This window comes from Sapajus apella, unplaced genomic scaffold (assembly GCF_009761245.1).
Source record: "Sapajus apella isolate SASKATOON/1434 unplaced genomic scaffold, GSC_monkey_1.0 scaffold5, whole genome shotgun sequence".
Lineage (NCBI taxonomy): Eukaryota > Metazoa > Chordata > Mammalia > Primates > Cebidae > Sapajus > Sapajus apella.
The window spans coordinates 13,894,445-13,915,778 of record NW_022436945.1 but is presented as its reverse complement, the minus strand read 5'-3'; the positions used below and the strand labels follow the sequence as shown (position 1 = coordinate 13,915,778).

Genomic DNA, 21,334 nt, shown 5'->3' with positions numbered 1-21,334 from the left:
GAAATCAGAGAGCTGCCTGACCCATTTTTCACTCGTCACCTAAAATACCAGCCTTTCTTTTTATAATACAGCTTATTGGGGGGCAACAAAAACCACACACTCCAACCCATAAGGAGTTATATCTGCTTTATTAAACAAGTTTCTTTGTGTGCAAAAATAGATGCTGTTATTGACAAGATGGAGAAGTGGAGCCACTGGCTGAAAGTGTAGCATAGGGAATTGCTTGGTTACATGGTTATATAATAATATCGTTGTTTCAAGATCATGGGCCTCCTGGCTTACTGGGGGAAGACAAGAAATAAACTGCTATTGATTGCACAGATCCTGCTGTATAGTAAAGTGTTCCATAAATGGCAGCGTTATGATTCTGGTTTTTGTCCTTTCCAAACCTCATGTTGAAGTTTGATCCTCAGTGTTGGAGCTAGGGCCTAATGGGAGGTGGGTACGGATCCTTCATAAGGAGATTAATGCCCTCTCTCTGGGGTGCGTTCTTGCTGGAATGGCTCCCATGAGGACTGGTCATCACAAAGAGCCTGGCACCTCACTCCTTTCTCTGTGAGATTTTCTCACACTGTGTGATCACTACACATGTCGGCTCCTCTTCATCTTCCACCATGAGTGGAAACCGCCTGAGGCTCTCACCAGATGTAGATGCTGATGCTTCCTGTACAGTCTGCAGAACTGTGAGCCAGATAAACATCTTTTCTTTATAATTCACCCAGCCTCAGGTATTCCTACATAGCAACACAAAACAGACCAAGACGGGTAGCTGTAAGTTTAATCATTGTTACTGAATTTGCTTGGCTTGAGTCACAAGAAGCCAGAATCTGAACATCAAAGGTGGGCTGTAAGTCACGAATATTCCACATGTCAGGCTTATACCTCCTTCTAGTTCCTAATCTTATATATGGGATAGATGTATCCTTTGAGATAGACGGGGAAATAAAGGTGGCTGCCTGACACCCTACTCATAAAGCATGTTTCTACCCATGATGAAACATGCTGGCCTTCTCCAGCTTTGGTTGGTTGATTCCGTTGTACATTACCTGTACCCAAGAGAATACGGACTGCCACATGCCAGAATATCTTGAGTGATTAACTTTATAAGGTGTCAGCAAGCAGTTGCTGTTGAGAAACGTGTCCCAGAAGGCCAAAGACAGGGAACAACAGAAGAGTCTTCACGTGTACAGTGGATGCATACCTGAAAAGTTGAGGGTCAAACGGAATGAAATCCATTGTCTCGTGAACTTTCATTGCGCCACTGGAGATTAAGTCCACTGAAAAAATTTGACTGCAAAATCTCTGATTTTCATAGAAATGTGTGCTCTAAGAAATAATAAAGCTGCGTGTTGTCTTTGCAACCACCGTTTTCTACTCATTAGCAAGGAGAGAGATAACACAAGTTTTCTTCTTCCCTCCTTCCTTCCCTTCTTCTCTTTCTCTGTCCTCCCTTTTCCTTCCTTCCTCCTTCCCTTTCTTCCTTTCTTCTTCTCTCCCTCCCTCCAGAGGAAAGAGAGCTTCCAAGGCACAACTAAGCTTCCAGGATGCAGCTCTGAAGCAGGTCACAGCATATTTCTGAGAACAAAAACTGTGATCTCCTGCCCTTTCTGCTTCCTGGGAAGTTGGTTTCTTTATTTGGCATTTGTTTAGCATTTATTTACAAAGTTTAGGCAGCAGCTGTGACTTCAGCAGGTACACAGAGAGAAGAGCTAGCAGGCTGCCAAATTCCACGAGTACAAATCAAATGTAATGCCATGTTCTGTGAGTTCTCCGTATTATGTGAAATTAAACTTTGGACTGTCGAGTTGCTTTATGAGAAGGGTTGCTTCCACTGATCTCTGCAAGCCAGTGGTTAACATTAAAGATGAGACATGTGTCTGGCTGGGATGCATCAGGGCAGGTCTATTTGAAAGAGGGCGGGATGTGTGGAGCATTGTTGCGGGAAAGAGCGGATGGGCTAGATATTGGCTTTCTGGCTGAATTGGGCTGGGCCTCTCTAATAATAGCTCTCAGAGGAAAAGGCCAATTTGCTCTCCTGCTGTTTTCTAGAATGCTTAAATTCCCTTTTCTCAGTGGCCCAGTTATGTACCTTAAGCATATGGGAACTCCAGCAACTATCTGCCCCAAATTGCACACCCTGAGCACATTTCTAACAATGTGCCATTTTGATGGGAGCAGAGACAAGGAGGGGGGTGGTAGAGATTGCCCCATGCCAGCCGAGAGCGTGACAGCCAGTCACCCTTGCAGGGGGACTGCAGAGGAAGTTTCAGTGCCTGAGGGTGCCGCGTGTGTCACTAGAGCTTTGTCACCATCTGTGGCAGGAGTGGGGAGTGAGAAGACCATGTGTGAATCAACGCGGGAGAGTCTGCCTGGTTCTGGCTGGTGAATTCTTTGTTTGTTTGATTTTACTTTTTTTGGTTTGAGAGCTAGACACAACGATAACAAATGCTTGCCTCACTACAGAATTCAAGATAGAAGGATCTTTTTTTCTCTCCCCCCCGTTACTTCTTCCTCCATCATTTTGAACACTCCCATGTTCTATTTCTGCAGCTCCAAACTTCCCTACTTGTGACCCACGATTGGGATTGTACAGAGTCTGCTCAGTAGCTTCAGAGTCTTTCTGTCTCGTGACACCCGGGAAGTCACTAAACCTTGAGTTGCTCTTTGCCCAGCACTGGGTCAATTCAAGGCTTCTCATTCATCTGCACCTCATATTTGTAGGGGGAAGCAGCAAAACGGAGAGGCTTTGGATTCACTCAAGTCAAATACCCTTTGATTGTTTAAGCAGGTTGGAACAGAGTGGAATGTGCTTTTGCACCATGGGGTCAGATCACGGAAGTATAGACTTGGAAGGCCAAAAAGATTAGATGGAAAGAAATGGTGGCAAAGTTTCCTGGCCAGCTGAAGTGACAATGCTCACACCAGCATCTTCCTCAGCCTTGTAAGCTTTCCTTCTTGTTCTTGGAACAAACAGTGTCTATTTAGTATTTTTGCTGTGAGAAAACGTATCTGGAACTCAGCTGCTTTGGCTCAGGGGCCGACTTTCTGGTGAGTAGGAGTGGCCTAGGCGAGAGTGTCAATGTGGGTGCTTTTTGTTCTGGGAGCAGAGGTTCAGTGGTGTGGTTTGACTACTGAGTGCAGGCACTCTTCGGGTGTAGGGGAAGTAAAAAAATTTATACGATTTTGTTGTTTTCCTTACAAAGCTCACAGTGTAGGGATTTGTCAGTTTGTTAAGTCAAAATAGCAACACGGTGTGGAAAATCAAAGATGACCCTGGCCTGGAGCCACAAGAACAAAGGAAAGGAGTTGGGGTGAAGGTCTCTGAGGCTTCAAGAGGATGGGGCAGGCTTTTTCAAGAATCATGAAAAGCAGAAGGGACAGAGGCTGTGTGCAGTACATGAGTTTTTCCAAAAAAATATTTGTCCACTGTCTGTTTTTTCTTGTGTGTAGCTTTACGTGTTGTACATAACCTTTTATAATTAGAGGCTGACAAATTCCCAGTACCTAGGACAAATTCTGACACATAGTTGGTGCTTAATAAATGTTAGTTGAATAAAGAAATACTCCTTATTAGCCACCACTTGGACTTGTGAGAAGAAAGTATGGATTTTTTTTTTTCCTGGATAATAAGTTCTTTTTAAAGGTATAGATGGGGTGCTTGTAATAGCCACCATCCTGAGCTCCTAATTTATGTTTGGTATGTTATAGTCTATCTAATTTAATCTCACAGCAGCCATGCAAAAGAGTTTATTGTCTTTCTTTTATTTTTCATTTTATTTTGTTTCAATTTTTCTTTTTCTTTTTTCTAAGACAGGGTCTTGCACTGTCACTCAGGCTGGAGTGCAGTGGTGCAAGCATAGCTTAGGACAGCTTCGACCTCCTGGGCTCAAGTGAGCCCAAACTCTTCGGTAGCTGGGACTACAAGCATGAGTCACCATGGCTGTCTTATTTTTAAAATTTTTGTAGAGCAAGGGTCTTACTATGTAGCCCAGGCTGGTCTCGAACTCCTGGCCTCAAGCGTTCCTCCCGCCTCAGCCTCCCAAATCCCTGGGGTTACAGGTATGAGCCACCACACCTACCCCTTATTATCCACCTTTTAGAGATGACAAAACTGAAGCTCAGAGAGGGTAAATTACTTACTGATGACACACAGCCCATGAGTGACAGGAGCAGCGTTTGCTCTTCTGTCTGTTCTGACCCCCAAATTGGTACTGTGTCCTCAATCCCCCTGTGAGCTCATGTTAATGTTCGTAGCTGATTGGAAAGTTAGTCTTTTAAACAAGGAAATAAATGAAATGAGGGAATTTTATTTCCCATCAGATTTCATCTCGCCTAGAGAGATTTATGTCCTTGGATTATATTTCATGGAGTCTTTTTATGAGCAGCCAGATTTATAGGTAATAATCAATAGAATGCTGAGCTAGGTTTCTGTTGCATATGTATACATTCACAGAGAGAAGCTAAAATGGTCAAGGAAGAGTTTCCACTCAGCACCCTAACTGAGCTGACACTGTCAGAGGAGTGGGAACAAGAGGGGAGAGAGACAGAGTTTACGCTTGGAGGGCTGCTTGGGAAATAGTTGGGGGCCAGCTGTATATTTGGAGAAGGTAAGCCACCAGAGGAGGCTCGTCTGTCAGGAGAGGGCATGACTCTTATATCAAAGTCTACATGTGCAGACTGGGTAACATGGCGAAACCCTGTCTCTCTAAAAAATACAAAAATCAGCTGGATATGGTAGTGTGTGCTTGTAGGAGGCTGAGGTGGGAGGATCACTTGAACCCAGAATGTTGAGGCTGCAGTGAGCTGTGAGCATATCACTGCACTTCAGCCCGGGCAACAAAAGGCAAACCAAAAGTCCCCCAAAGTCTACATGTGTATGTTTTTACAAATTGATGCCCTTGAAGATATCCCTGTTTAGACCTGAGTATATCCTGGAATACCTGAGGAGCCTACATTTGAGGGTGGTCTGTACTCAGCAGAGCTACATGGAACTGAGGTGCCTGATGCTTGATACTCATAATTTTGCTCAGAGGTTATATGTGGTCATAGACCCCGTGTGTGTGTCTGTGCAGGACTGGATCTTCTCATGTGTATTCGATATTTTTGTTTTATGAGCCTTTTTCTTGCCCTTTTGGGTTTGTCTTGTTTAATTTCTGCAGGACTTCAGTATCTAACAAAACGTCATCTGATAAGAGGACTTAAGCTATTTCTTCTCTTAGGTATATTTGAGTTTAATTTCAGTACCCTTGGAGACCAGAAAACTTTAAGAGGCAAAAATTGAATTGCTAATTATGGGATTCCAGGGTATTGAGAGAGTAGTGTTATAATAATTTCAGGGGCAAAGAGCTCTTCTCAGATGCCTCTCAAATATGATCACAGGGGCCATTGGTTCCAAAACTTTGAAGAATAACCTGGGGAATGTATTAAAAATGTAGACAGTCAAGAGTGGGACTGGGAATCCAGACATGCAGGTTTAGAATAGGATTCAAGGATCTCGATGTCTGAGACCTTGCGTGGAGACAGCTACTTGTTCTGCTTTTGTGTAAGGAATAGAAGTCACCAGTGTGAGGGTCGGCATGCATGCGTTTGTGTGGTTGTGTACCTGGATGCATGTGGACTTTGGGACCTGGAGCTTTGAGTCGTAGTTCCTTTTCTGGCAATGTGACTTTGAGCTGCTCCCCAAGCTATAAACATGGCTTCTATCTCAAGAGAAAGCAAGCAGTAGGCATTTTCTTGTTTACTGGAGGGATTCAGGTGATTGAAGGTAGCTGCTGCCCTTTCTTTGAGTCTTGGGGACTCTAGTGTAAATGTACTGTTGAGCCCCACTAAACTTTCATTAAGTCCTCCCTCTGCTTCCTAGGTGGCTAAAAGCATCCAGCTATAGGGTATAATGATCACTTTGTAGTGTTTTTATATTTATGCTTTCTGTAGCTTTGCAACATAAAATGTCATGTTTTCCTTCCCTCCTTTCCTTCAAACCTTTATCCCTTCCCTCCTTTTCTCTTAGATACAGAAATCAGTATGAAACTTAGCATTCGGAGAAGCAGCTCTATAGTTCTTCCCATTAGCCTATGTGTATTGCATATATGCATATCACTTGTGCATTTGTATTGGCAGTACATACTTATAAATGCTGCCATAAAGCTCAGTTCTTCCATCCAGGATGGGAATGGAGTTGTTAAAGACAGTTGATGCGGTGGCATCTCTTGGCCAACAGTTTTATGCCGCACTGGCTCTGAGCAGATAACATTAATAGGAATCACATTTTAAAATTGTAAATTTGATGTAAAATATTAAATTTGACAATAATTGCATTATAAAGCAAAAATCCTATTTATTAAAGGGCTTCTGCCTCTTCCTTATGTGAGGGGCTCTGAAATTCTTGCTCATACCTGCCCCTAGCAATTATCATGCTTTCTCTAAAATTCTGCCTTATTTTTCCATTTTCATAACAACTACATTATGATGTGACATATTTTTTCCAGATATTTTGCTGGAGTAAATAAATAGGATATTAAATTCAACTGGGGTATTAGATTATAAATTAGTTCTGTAATAGGCGTCATAATGTTATTTAGATTTTCAGTTTACACAGACCTTGTAGCAACTCCCCAGAGCTATGTTACAGAATTAGAAGTAGATAGAAGTTGATGTAAGAAAATTGGTTTTTGTAATATGCTGATGCCAATGGAGTTGTGCTGTATGTAAAGGTATTTAAATAGCATGCTCCTACTTACTTGATTGTACAGACAAAAGATTGATCATAATTGCAAATGATTGATTTGTTGGTGCTGATATTGGCCATCTGTGAAACGAAAATATTTCTTTCCAAAATGGAAGCAGTACTTCACGTGTGAGGGCTAAGAATCCAGGCTTCAGAGAGCATAAGACTACCTCTGAGTAGATGTTTCTCTTTCATCTGATTGGTGTAACAATTTTATCACAACTGTTTCTTAGTGACGAAGTTTTTTGGTCCTTTCAGTTGTATTTCATATGAAGGAAGGTATCCCACTGAGGAATGCTATGTGGTTATTGAAGTTGTTGACAAGCAGGGTATAACTTTAGTGAACCATTACCCCTGGGACACAAACGGAAACATGCACATTTAATTTTTTAAAAAAGCATGTATTTGCTAGGTGAGGGCCAATAGCAGCTTAAAAAGAGTGCAACTGGGTAGCAAAAGGAATTTGTCTTTTTGGTGGTCTCTTTGATCTCTCTAAACCGAGGGTTGGCAAGCCACGGTAGATAAGACAAATCCGGCTGCTGCCTATTTTTGTGTAGCTCACCAGCTAAGAATGGTTTTTGCATTTTTAAATGGTTGAATAAAAATCAAAGGAAGAATAATTCTTCATAACACATGAAATTGATATGAAATTCCATTTCAGTGTAGATAAATAAAGTTTTATTGGAATGCAACCATGCTCATTTGTTTACATATTGTCTATGGCTGTTTCTCTACCACAAAAGCAGAATGAGTAGCTGCAAAGGAGACCAGGTAGCCCCAGAGCCTAGAATCATCATCACTATCTGTCCCTTTACAGAAAATGTTTGCTGGCCTCTGCTTTACAGTAAAACCAGGGTAGACTTCTGTGTTCTGGCCATATCAGCAAACCCTGTACTAGGGAGGGATAGAGTAGGAAGTGGATATCCTCTGCTTGGGACTTCAGTGACCAGTGAACTGTGGCACTTTAGCTAAAGGATATAATATGAATTAACAAATAAGAAAGATTTTACCCCTTGGTTTAAAAAGTTGCTGAATGTAAAATCAGTCCAACTAACTTCTGTAGCATGACTAGAAATTTCCTATAGGGATAAGTTCATTTCCAAATGTATGGAACTTGTAACGGGTTATCTAGAAGTTGGTGCCCCACAAGACTATAATAAGGTACCCCGGCCAGGCGCGGTGGCTCACACCTGTAATCCCAGTACTTTGGGAGGCCGAGGCAGGTGGATCCCCTGAGGTCAGAAGTTCAAGACCGGCTTGGCTAACATAGTGAAACCCCGCCTCTACTAAAAATGAAAAAAATAAAAAAATTAGCCAGGCAAGGTTGCAGGTGCCAGTAATCCCAGCTACTCGAGAACCTGAGACAGGAGAATTGCTTGAACCCAGGAGGTGGAGATTACAGTGAGCCAAGATCACACCATTGTACTCCAGCCTGGGCAACAAGAGCAAAACTCTTGTCTTAAAAAAAAAAAAAAGTGCCCCGGGGGTAAAAGCTATTTTAGAGTCTTGGGTCTCATCCATATAACACTATTGGAAAGTGCCTGGGGCTGGGCAGGTGAGATCTGGGCCTGGTTGCTTTTTCCCCTAAGCAGCCCTGACACTTAGGAAAATTCTCATTCTCTTTCAGGTCTTGGTCTCTTGCTTCATTTGAAGGTGCAGTGGCTGGACTCAGTGGCCTCTAAAGCCCCACTTGGTACTGAGATGATACAGTGTCTCTGATAATGGGAGCCATCACTAGCATAAGAAGGTCCCAGTCCCAGGAAAGACAGCCTCTTCTTTCCGGAGTCTTTGTAGCTTCCCTTGCCTCTAAAATGCTGCATTTCATTAAGGGTTCACAAGTCTTGACATGTTTGTAAAGAAAGACACGGCAGGAATTCATATGCCTCGCCTTATAACAAACATGTTGTGAATAACCTATATTTGGAATACAATTTGTCATAGTGATGCGGGCAGAGTTTTAAATTTGAGCAGCTTCTGAAATGCAGTGTTTTATTCTTCTCAAGCAGCTCCCCAAGCTCTCCCACTTTACACTTTGAAGGGAGTCTTTATTGGAGAAGCTCCTCTCCATTTCTGAAGAATGGGAACATTTGCATTAAACGACGCAAGAGATGCCATTGTAATTTCATGAGAATTACCCTTTCCAATGAATGTTAGATTAAGAACCAAGTAAAATCCCTTGAAAGTGGCTGGAAGATAAATTAGAGCTGAGCTGCAGTTAGGTAGAACTAAATTTTATTCCTTCCCTTTAAAATGGTTTTTAATTGATTTGGCATACTTTTAAGTTAATAATGAATACTGTACCTAGGTCTGCATGATCACACCTGTGAATTAGATCTATTGCGCTGGAAACAGCTTTCCCTTACAGAGGACAGTGATTCTAATGAAGAGTCTTTGCTTATTGCACCAGTGGAAATGTAGTTCATGGTGGTTTCAGACAGTTCCCTAATTAGCAGTCCGGTCTGTTCCCCTGAATACTTTACCTGAAACAGTATGGAAATGCAGGAAGGAAAGATGCTTTATCATGATGTGGGGAGTTCTTTCCCACTTTGCATGAGGATCTTGGAGCTGAAAGAGTTGTGCAAACACGTAGTAAGGCCCAGGGAATTTAAAAAAGGGTGGAAATGGGTAATTCTGAATAAACAAATGGTTCTTATGTCAGAATAATGTATTTCACACAAGGTTTTTTTTCTTTTTGTTGTGGGGGAAGGTTATTAAATTTCTAAATTAGGGCTTCGCGATCAGATAAGTCAAAGAGGTATGTTGTGGGTGAAGGTGAGAATTTCATGGTACTTGTATTCACCTGTTAGGGAATGAAGCCTCCTTGGTGGTTCTCCAGTATTATGGGTAGAGCATGGGGTGTATCCTGAATCCATACTTAAAGGCCATCATTAGAGACAATATGAAGGGCTCAAGAGAGGATGAGCTAAACGATAGACAGAGGTGAAAATATTTAAGGAAGAACATAGCATCATCCCATGGACTCAGCACAGAGTGAGAAAAAAAGAGATGGAGAAAATATGGAAGGAGTCAATAGAGGAGAAAACCCAATGCATTTCAAGGAATACAGTGTCCCGAGAGGCACAAGCTAACATTCGACACACCTTTATCTTAAATAGAGCATTCAGTCACTTTTATTAAGACCAGGATCTTAAAAGCTTAGGAAAATGAATAATCTGAGTATTAGTATAATATGATAATAAGAACTATGTATACCATACATGTATATACATACATGTCTATATCAGTACATACATGTATTGAGAACTCACCATGTTCTAGGTGCTAGGCTAAGTACTACAAACAGAATAATCTGCTTTTGTTGTTACCATATTCCTCTGAGGTAGGTACTACCATGTTTTCCATTTTAAAGAACAGAAAACTAAGGGACAGAGAACATACCTTCAGCCCAGTTCATATGGCTAGAAAGGGAAAGGACAAGGACTTAAATCCTGGAAGAATGACTCCAGATCTCATGATATGCTGATTCTGCAGGGGGAACTCAGTCTGTTATTTAAAGGTGGAGGAGGAATTGTGAATTTCTTGAACTTGAACAACAGGAGTCAGAGTGAGGGCTGTGTTGAAGGGCTGCCAGTTCCCATGATGCACTAGAGCAGTAGACCGCTGCATGCTCTCTTGCTACCAAACTGTAATTAAAATTATCATACAGTATAATGATTTCTAATACATTTCAGAACAAATCACCATCTTATATCTGACATGTTGTTAATGTTTACTACCATAATTACCAATTTGAAATATAAGGCAGCGATTTTTATTAGTGTTTGGTTATGTATAATTATGTCAAATATGAGACTGCAATTTAGATTGAACTGTATTAGCTATGATCATACAAAATGATTATACTGTATATTTGGCACCCTGGGAATTTTATTTTTTTATAGATTTTTTCCTCCAAACCATAAAGAATTATTTAAAGATAATCCAAAGGTTATTTGTAATGCTTTTTATTTTAAGAGTTTTAGACTGTGGGAATATACATATAAAAAATGGAATATACTAAATCATGGTTTGACCAAAAGGAAGGGGAGCTACCAATCAGTGAATATCTTTGGTGTGCTAGACCCTTTTCTGGACACTTTGCATCTTAAATTTTTAATCCTCACAATATACTACTTTCCTTTTTCCTGACCAGGTATTTGGAACACAGAGAATTATAGACATTTTATCCATGTAGTGAGTGGTAAAGCCGAAATTCATGTTCATAATCTTTCTGGGAATTTTTGTCCTGGGTGGTTAAAATAAGAGATTATTTTTGATACACTATTGCCACAGTATGCATTTCTATAAAATTAGTAGTGCCCTATACTTAATGAAATAATATATATGCTGGTTCTTTTTAAATATATTAATCAGGATTCTATACATAAACAGCCAGAGCAGATTTTACACACACACACACACACACACACACACACACACACGCGCACACACACACACAGACACAGAGAGAGAGAGAGAGAGAGAGAGAGATAGCAAGTGAGAAAGGTTGATTTATTATAAGGGATTGACTTATGTGATTATGGAGGCTGAGAAGTCCCAAGATTTGCAGTCTGAAGACTTGAAAACCAGGAGTTCCAGAGAAGGGCAATGCCGGGGAACCAAGACAGCAAATTCCAGTCTGAATCTGAAGGCAGGAGAAGCTATTTGTTCTATTCAAGTCTTCAAGAGATCGGATGGGAGCACAGCTCACACTGAAGAGGACAGTATGCTATACTCAGTCTACTGATTCAAATGTTAACCTTATCCACAAACACTCTCATAAATACACCCAGAATAATATTTAACCATGTAGCTGGGTACCCCACGGCCCAGTCAAGCTGACACACAAAATTAGTTATCACATGCAGACCGAAGCTGTCCTTATTACAAAAAGCCTTGAGTTTTTTGTGTTATGATAATAATAAAGTGTGATGATTAAGGTAAGCTCTTGGTGATTAAGGACTACATGATAAGCAATATACTTTTACTATACTCACGTAATCCATGTGAAATGTCCCTTTTATAAATAAAGCAACTGAGATGTGGAGAGGTTCTCTCTACACAGTGGTGGAGCTAAGATTTAAATGTAGAACTCAAATTATCATACAGTACAATGATTTCTAATACATTTCAGAACAAGTCACCATCTTATATTGGACATGAATACCAGAGTTCTTTCTCTTAGGTGTTCATTCCCATAGAGATAATAATCAAGTCACTTCTTGTGATAAATGACTCTGTTTCCTTATCCTTCCCCAGGAAGACCCATTTTCCACTCCCAAATACACTTTTTTAACACTTCCCTTGAAAATTCTTCATTTTATCGATACATTTCAAAAATTTGGTCATCAAAATTTATTAAATTCAATATGCCAAATACTGACATTCCAATGACCAACAAGCATTAAAAACAACAAACAAACAAACAACTACAAACCCCAAATCCAGAAAGATTACTTCCTCGTGCTGGTGCATTATCAAATTATTTAGAAGAAATATACAATTTAGACTTTAAAAGCCATAAAACTATATTAGAGAGAACTATATATCTAATTCAATCACAAATATGACTTTATAAATTTCCACTTGTTCATTTACACATACTTTGTTTTTAAAAAAAGAAGCTCCTTGAGGGAAGGGCTGACTATGTGTGTTCTGTTCTCCACTATACCTGGTTCTTTCTATGGTAATCGATATAGTTGGAACTCCATAAATATATATGTACAGAGGAAAGACTCAATCAATTAAGTATTAATATTAGCTTGTGTTTTGCTTTTTAATTTTGTTAATACATCCATATATTTTAAATCATAATTATTTTAAATATTGCTTAAAATTAAGTGTACAAAGTAATTGATTATTAATGAACAAATTTGCATCCTAACAAAGAGTAATAATTTATCTGTAATTGATTCTCTTGACATGCATCTTGCTTTTTTGGATTTACTAAAAACTAAAACTATATACCTTTGTAAAACCAAAGATTGTTCTCTCTGAGCTCCTATTTGACCATAGAAACCCTTTCAACAAGTTTCTTCCTGCATGCACCTTGTATTACTTAACTATGAAATCTGTGCCCAATGTAAGAGCATCTATTATGAGTTTCTGATTTCGTCAGTGATAAGGGGTTTGCTGGCTAATCTCCACTCATGTGATTAGCCATCATTGGGCCAGCAACATGCATTTGCAAGGTCATCATCAAAAACTGGACAAGAGAAGGTTTAACCATGTGTTTTAACTGAGTTGGCTGACTGGATGCTCACTGAACTCATAGCAGTGACCTTGGCTAATACTGGATTCTGTCTAAGCCATGGCATACCAAACCACCTCACATTGAAAATTAACCCACCGTTTCAGCTAAAATGAAAAAAAGAAAATATTTTACTTATTATTGTTTTACTGGAATTTATAGTATAGACTCATTATGCTTGATTAAAAATGTACATGTCAAGATCCAGAACTTTATATTTTAATAAATAAAAATTACATTTTTTTTGTTGTTTCATGTGTTTCCAACATCACAGAGATGTATGAATAAGTCCTTTTAGGGCTCATCCTGAAAAAGAGACTTATAAATCCTTTAACTTAATTCTACAATTGATCCCCTAAGAAAAGTTAAATATCACCGTTGTTTGTAGATTGCTAGATCACCACAAAGATAATTCTTTTATAAATACAGATGGTGCCCTTATGGAAATTGCAAGATAGCAAGTAGGTGCCCATAGGAAAAAAAAAATGACATGTTATTAGCTAATAAAATGGTGCTTAGTAGAATTATGCTTCTTGGTCTACTTTGTGGCTTCCTTGAACTTACCATGCCCTGTTTTCAGGTTTGGTTTTGAATATGTGTTCCTTCTAAAACTTTAAAAGTAAAATATGAGTTTGATTGTCTTGAGCATAAAATGCTAATCACTGATTAACAGTGAATCATGCCTATGAAGCTTCCACCTCCTCACTCCCTTCTCACCTCAAGTCATTCTCCCTGGCATGAATTGATGAAGCTGAAGCAATAGCCAGAAGATGAAAACACAACACCAGATTGATAGTTACAAAAGAAGGAGCCAATGAATATGTTATTCAAAACTTATTGATGTAAAAATGAATCCTCAGCATTTTGGCATTTAAGGGGGAAGGAGAAGGGAAAGGGGAGGAACCTACATTTACTGAGTGCTTAGTGAGTGCCAGGTCATAGAAACAGTCTCCACTTTGGTTCCCTACTGGGGCTTTTGCCTTTTATTCTCTGTGGGCTACATTGTACCGAAATAACCATTCCTCTCTTTTTTTTAACATCAGGTTTTTTTTTTTAAAAAAAGAGTGAAAAGGAATTTTATCATGGTATCAAGATATGGAGGACATTTGCATATTAGCATTTGTGTTTTCCACTTTCATTACTCTGTTTGTTGGTGGGTGGAATGTTGAGAAATGTTGCCCAACCTCTTGCAAATGGCACGTGAATAATCCCGTAATCAGTGTAATGTATTCTCTTATGGGAGTAATCAAGTCATTCAGCTTTGAAGTAAGATCCAATTTTTAGAAAGTGGCTGATGAATGCAGTTTCAGGTATTTAGAGGAAGCTGAGGTACCTAAACTATATGGGTCTTCTGGTTGAGCAAGGGAAAGAAGTACTTGAGGAAACTGAAGTGGACCGTTCTAAAAATACCTAAGTTTCAGGATATATTTTCCTAGTGGCATAGTATTCAATTTAAGATTTTAAAATTAAACATGTCTGTGTGCTTGTGGATTTAGTGCTGTGGGAAGCCAAGTTAGCTGGTAGCGAGGAATGGGAAGATGGCAGCTTATTGTAAATCTGGGGACTGCGCTTCCTCCTGCTCTATTGTTCCTTCCCCAGGTCTTTGCAGCCTGGAGTCCTCATTATTCAAGGCTCAGCTTAAATGTTCTTGCCTCAGGGATGCTTTCCCTGAGCAGGTTTCCCCTGCCCGTAAGCCACACTCTACCTCATCTCCCTTTTCTTTTTTATTTTCTTCAAGGCCCTTATCACAAACAGCAATTCTTACTTATTTGCTCACTTACCCTCCTCTGGGATAATGTAAGTTCCTTGACAGCAGAGAGTTGGTGTTGCTTATGATGGTATTCACAAGATCCCAAACAATTCCAGGCACCTTGGAGGCACTGATGAAAGGCACTGATGGAGGCAGGGACTGACTGACTGAACAAATGAATGTTAAACCAGTGGCCCCAGGATCTTGGGGCTCAGAGAGTTACTCTCCACCTACATCATCTGCATCACTAAGCAATCTAACAGAGCAGCTGCATTCTTCCTCCTATAACATGAAGCAACTCCTCAGTGGCATACCTTAGGGTCAAGGCTCACCCTAGTCCATCTGGTCCCAGGTAGGAGGCCGTTGCTCATTCATTGGGCAGCTCCAGTTCCCAGCCAGGCCACAAGCCAGCAGTCATGCAAAATGCTGCAGTGTCCCTGTTAGTTAAGCTTCCTATTACTTAAGACATCCATTTCAAAAATAACTCCGGCATCTCTCGTTATGTTCTGTTCTTGATTTGCAGGCTGTAGCAATCCAAATCCCATTAACGCCAGAGCCCTTGCACAAAGCCTTTTGTTACTGACTTGGGTTAATTTAAATCTGTGCATTTGTAGCCCCTCTTTCCCAACCTTAGGCTTTTCAATGACTCTCTTACTCTCCTCTTTGGCACTTGTGCTCCCTCTCTTTTTATTCATTTCCTCTCTCCTTCTCCTCCCTCTTTTCTCCCTCTTTTTCTTCCTTCTCTCTCTCTTCTTTTGCCTCCTAGAGTGTGGGTGAGTCTTAAGGATTTTCTCTTTCTGCATTTGAATTCTAAGCACGGGAAGAACAATTTTCTTCCTAGTTTTCTCTTTGACCACCTCTTCCACTTCAGATGTATCTAGTATTCTAACCTGAAGCAAGGTCTTCATGGAAAGCCCTGTATATAAAATCTTCATGTACAAGTAAGCAATTTTTGGACTAATCATGGGTGTATCAACACATCCCTATGGAATTTCTTTTCTTTTTTTCTGCCCCTGGCATTGATTTTCTATTTTTTAAGGTAATGCATTGCTCACTGTGAAGCATTCATATAATAAAGAAAACCCAGGGTGACTTTAAGCAGAAGGCTTCCCCTGTGTAGTCAAAAGAGGATTTGGCTTTCAAGAGAATAATTAACAAAACTCGTTTTAAGGGCCCATTTATTGCAGAAAACAGTGGAATTACCTGTCCAAGGGAATGAGAAGTGTTCAGATGTTGCCGACATTTCCCCCAACTGCACTGTGGTCCCAGAATAATGATTTCTTTTTATAGGAAAAGCAGGAGAAGTTGTTTCGGTTCAGTGAATAGGAAACACTGGTACTAGGCTTTCTTGGTTTGCACAAAAACATGCCCAAGTCTGCCTTTTCAACAAAAGCCACTGGACCACATCAGAACCAAATAGGGTATATATTTCTTATCATTTGATTTATTTGTTCTTTTAACAAACCCACATTTCCCAAAGTCTTTTCCATAGAATAAGTGTCACATAGGATTTTTCCATGCCAAAGGGTTCCATGGTCACATAAATTGGGAGAACGTTCATACCATTGTTGACAGTTCTTGGAGATGTGTGATACACATTAGCGTATTAAACTATGAGAAAGCCTGAAGCAAAGAGAACTGGGCTATCTCATTTCTTTGTTGTTTCTAAAACTTATTTCACTATGAAGTCTCTCTCTTTTTTTTAAGTAACACCTGCAAGTATTCCTCAGATCCATTTGTCCACAAAAACAAAAACAGAGGCCGGGCGCAGTGGCTCATGCCTGTAATTCTAGCACTTTGGGAGGCCAAGGTGTGCAAATCTTGAGGTCAGGAGATCGAGACCATCCTGGCCAACGTGGTGAAACCCCATCTCTACTAAAAATACTAAAATTAGCTAGGCATGGTGGCCTGTGCCTGTAATCCCAGCTAGTTGGGAGGCTGAGGCAGGAGAATGGCTTGAACCAGGGAGTCGGAGGTTGCAGTGAGCTGAGATCGCACCACTGCACTTCAGCCTGGCGACAGAATGAGACTCCATCTCAAAACAAACAAACAGACAAACACACACAGCGGAAACAAATAAGCAAAAGCAGTTCTTGTACACCTGCTCTGGGTGCATGGTCTTTGTTTGGGGCTTTTGCATTCCTGTTGCCCTTTTTATTCCTGGATAAGAAGATGCATGAGATAAGAACTCATCTCTCTAATCTGTAGTATCAGGCACTGTGTTGGGTGCTTTCTTTGCGTTACTGCCTTTGAACTCCAAGGCAGACTGGGATCTGCATGTTGCCGCTGAAGGTTCTAAAGCTCTAAAGAGGTAATATGTGTAACTTGCTTGGGCCACTTAGTGAGATAGGTGGTGGAGTTGAGAGTAGGTTCACAGCGGTGACCTTCTGCCAAGGTCTCTTGGTGCTTCCAAAGCTCATGCCCTTCAGCACAGAAAATGCAGTGTTCATGGCACCTTTTCTGCTTTTCTGGGCCCTTGGTGGCATTCAATGGTCACGTTTTTGAAAGTAAAATATGTTCAGCAGTGTGGCATCACATTCAGACCCATCTTGGTGGTGACTCTTTGGACCCTTCACATGCAAGTAACTGGAAATTGAGTGTGTGATGTATGTGTATACATACATGCAATTGACTCTTGAACAACATGGGGATTAGGCGTGCCAACCCTTCACACCATTAAAAATCTGAATATAACTTTTGGCTCTCCCAAAACTTACCTACTGATAGTCTACTATTGATGGGCAGCTTTATTGATAACATAGTCAATTAATACATATTTTATATGTTATATGAATTATATACTATATTCTTATAATAAAGTAAGAAATGTTAAGAAAATCCTAAGAGCTGGGCAAGGTGCTCAGCTCTTTGGGAGGCTGAGGCAGGTGGTCACTTGAGCCCAGGAGTTCAAGACCAGTCTGGGAAAAATGTCGAGACACCATCTCTACAAAAATATAAAAAATTAGCTGGGCATGGCAGGGCATCCCTGTAATCTCAGCTACTCAGCAGGCTGAGGTGGGAGGATCCCTTGACCTAGGAGGTTGAGGCTGCAGTGAGCCAAGGTGGCACCACTGCACTTCTGGATGACAGAGTGAGACCCCATCTCAAAAAAATAAAAATCGTAAGGGAGAGAAATATCATTCCTATTCATTAAGTGGAAGTAGATCATCATAAAGGTCTTCATCCTCATCGTCTTCACATTGGGTGGACTGAGGGGGAGGAAGGGGTGGTTCGTCTGCTTTTGTTCAGGTATGGCAGAGTGGAGATGGACAAGGTAGAAGGCGAGGCAGGAGAGACAGGCACACTTGGTGTAACTTTTATTGTAAAAGACCCCTGTATAAGTGGACCCATGCAGTTCAATCTGTGCTGTTAAAGGGTCAGCTCTGCGTGTGTGTGTGTGTATGTGTGCGTGTGTATACCCACCTATATGTATATATATGTCAGTTCCCTTGAATCCACTCCAGGGCATAAAACACAGTAGGAACTTGATGAATATTTATTGACGTGAAATGAGAAATAAACTGCATGAAATATGACAATGGTCCATGCACTGTCTCATCTCTTCTACTTTGTTTTATCACCATTGGACATATATTTACGTGTTATTTGTTTTACATTTACTTGTTTATTTGCTTACTGGGTGTCTCCTCACATTTGGGCTTGAACTCCTTGGGGGAAAGATCTTTAGATCACTTGTTTACTACTGTCAACCTACAGTAAGTGCTCCGTAAATATTTAGAAGAAGAGTAAATGGTCAGATTCAAGTTTTCTACCATTATTTCTCTTTTCAAAATCTCCTCATATTGTTTTCTGTACTTGTTGACTCTTCTCTCTCAGGCATAGTTAAAATCTATGTAGGACTGTAAATAAAGGAAGTCCAAAGCTCAGTTATTCCAGTGTAGCAAATATTGAAGTGCCCTGTGTTAATGTGCATGGAGCCATCTGCAAGGCAGAGCCAGCTACCAACTCTGGTGTACAGGAAGTTGTTCAGCCCTGGGGACAGTGTGGACAGTCACCACTTCATGCTTTTTACCACAGCCGTCACTTGCCCAGCACAAATCTCTTCTGCAGAAACCCCAGGTTAAAAAAAAAAAAAAAATCCAGGGAGCAACTATCCTTTCATCCACTAAAACCACACCCTGCTGGGCTGCTTAGCCTGAGAAGTAAAGGTATTTCAATATAATTAATCTCCTTTGCAATCTTTTATAAACCATTCTTGGAAGGGGTCCATAGATTTCATCAGATAGACAAAGGGATGTGGAAAGGTCATAGACCCCTGAAAAGCCCTGACTAATAAATAGACTGGGTGGAATATTTTCACTGGTGCCTAGGCAAGGGCAAAGGACTGAAAAATGGTGTTTCTTTACTCTTTGAAGTTTAAAAAAATCGATGTGTTTGTTTCATGTTTGCCTTTGTCTTTTTCACTCCTTGTGTGTGGTGGGTACAGTCAGAACCTCACCCCAGAGCCCCGCACCTTCGTGGCAGAAGTGCTTCTGATTGCCTGCAATTTAGGAGGGCAGGCGAAGTCTACTCCTTGGGCAGGGTTACCTTCACTTCTACGGAGCCGCCGGAATGAGCACAGGACCCTGTGCGGAATGCAGAGTGTAGTTGAAAGGCATCTGCCAAAATGTTTTCTGAGGACGGGTGGAGATCGAAGCACACCCAGCCCTGACTGGATTACCACAGCCCCAGAAGCACTTTATCCTCCTCTGCTGCTACTTGGGGTGGGAAGGGAGTCATGGGGTGTGTGGGGGGCAGTGGGTGCTTGGTGACTTAGCGGGGGCTGGGGAGGCAGGTCTCAGACATACATCTCTTAGCTTTGGGGTTGCCGCTGGGAATATTAAACTGCTTGCCCCAGAGATAACAGTGAGGGATTTTAAGTATGGGTCTGTTGATAACTTACCTTTCATTTGGATTATGTTGTATAAAATCTTTGTCAAAACAGCCTTTTAGCATACACAGCTTGGCGGAGGCAGATTGTGGATCAGTAGCCAATTGTATTCAGAGAAGAAGCTGAAGCTTAAAAAAGGGATACGCTTTCCTAATGGCTGTGTGTTGGAGGTAGGGAAGTGGAGGGAAAAAATGATCATGCTGGATCTTTAAGAAGGGGTCCCTTAATAGCTAGAAATAGCGAAATAGGAGAAAGGAATGGAAGAGAGCATGAATGAAATAGAATAACCAGAAATGTATTACAATGAACAGAAATGGTGTTTACTCAATTACATACTCATGTCTAATGTGAAAATAGCTGAAAAAATTAAAAGCCTTTCCTTGGAACAAATTTATTTTCTTGGACCACACAGAATAAAGCAAACCATAATTTGCTGTGATGAATTACATCCAAGGTGAAAAATGGAAATACAGCGGGTAGTCTGCCTGCAGCGTACCTAGAGTCCCTATAGATAGAGAAAGTGTCTTTCTCTCAAGAAACCAGAGATGGATGTCTTGGTTCTGAGGGAAACCAGATGACCCAGGAAGAGGAGGAGAAGGGCAAGGAAGGGTCCCAAGGATTCAGAGGTGTGTGTGAGTCTGGAGAGGTCAAAGGCTTTCAAGGTTGAGCCATTTGCTCTGTAGGCTGAGGGAGAAAGAGTGCTAGGGGGGCAGGGATTCAAGAATGTGGTCCAAAGTGAGGGAGAGGTAGATTTGCGTGGCATTGGCATTTTTGATGGATTGTAGTGATGAGAGATGAAGGCTAGAAAATGAAAGGGAGCAAGAGGAGCAATGGAAACATTCTCTATTACCCAGAGACTCTCCCAGTAGCGTGAAAAGGGGCGGGTGATGTGGTGTGCCGATTTCTGGGGTGATCTTCATGAAAACAGGTCAGGGAAACTGACAAGGAAGCAAGCATAGAGCTGGTTGGAATAGGAATGCCCGTGTCTTCCTATTTACAAGAGATGTATCAATCCATGTGCACACAAGTAAGTGGCAAAACTTATTGGGGAAGCGTCAAGGTGGAAATACGTAGCTATTATTTTCGTGGCCTCTAGCTACAAGAATTAACAGGTGAAGATAGTCTAGAGACCCAAACTGGGGAAAAAATGACATTTTAACATTTTGTCAAGTAGGCAATTTAAAAATAAACTTGGAGTCAATATATACCATTAATGCTAGAGGTTGTGTTATAACAATGCAAAATGCCTTCTTTTTGATAGTGGTTAAAAGGCATGTCATAGGGGGTGAGGAACCATATATAGGAGAGGCGTATGTGATTGTGACAGCAGCCCTACAAAGCTATTGAAAACATACCATGACTCTGCCCTCCAGAATTAACACCATAACCTATGTCAGGGACTCACTATTATCCTCATATCAGCTCTTGGATCCTGTCCAGTCCCATTAGCGATTCCCATGTTGATTGCTCTGTTACTCGTGAATGTTAATTGCTTCTAAATCTCTTTGGATGTTCAGATGCTCGGGGAAAAAAATCTGACTGGTGAAGGTGTGAGTTTTATTAATGGGCAAGTAAACAGGAAATCTGTTTACAGACCCAAGTGGAATGTCTGTGACTCAAGATGCCGTAAACAGCTGATGTGGTACCTTTCTTTGCATGTCTGTCATATGTTGGTGGTGTGAGAGCGGGGATGGGGGAACAGGGTTTCAGTGATCACTG

At 40.9% G+C, this 21,334-nt stretch overlaps 1 protein-coding gene across 2 annotated transcripts in view; it reads left to right on the top strand.

Annotated features, from left to right (window-relative positions):
• PPARGC1A (PPARG coactivator 1 alpha) overlaps window positions 1-21,334 on the top strand; it is a 684,512-nt gene that overhangs the window by 187,346 nt on the left and 475,832 nt on the right. The window lies entirely within an intron of this gene.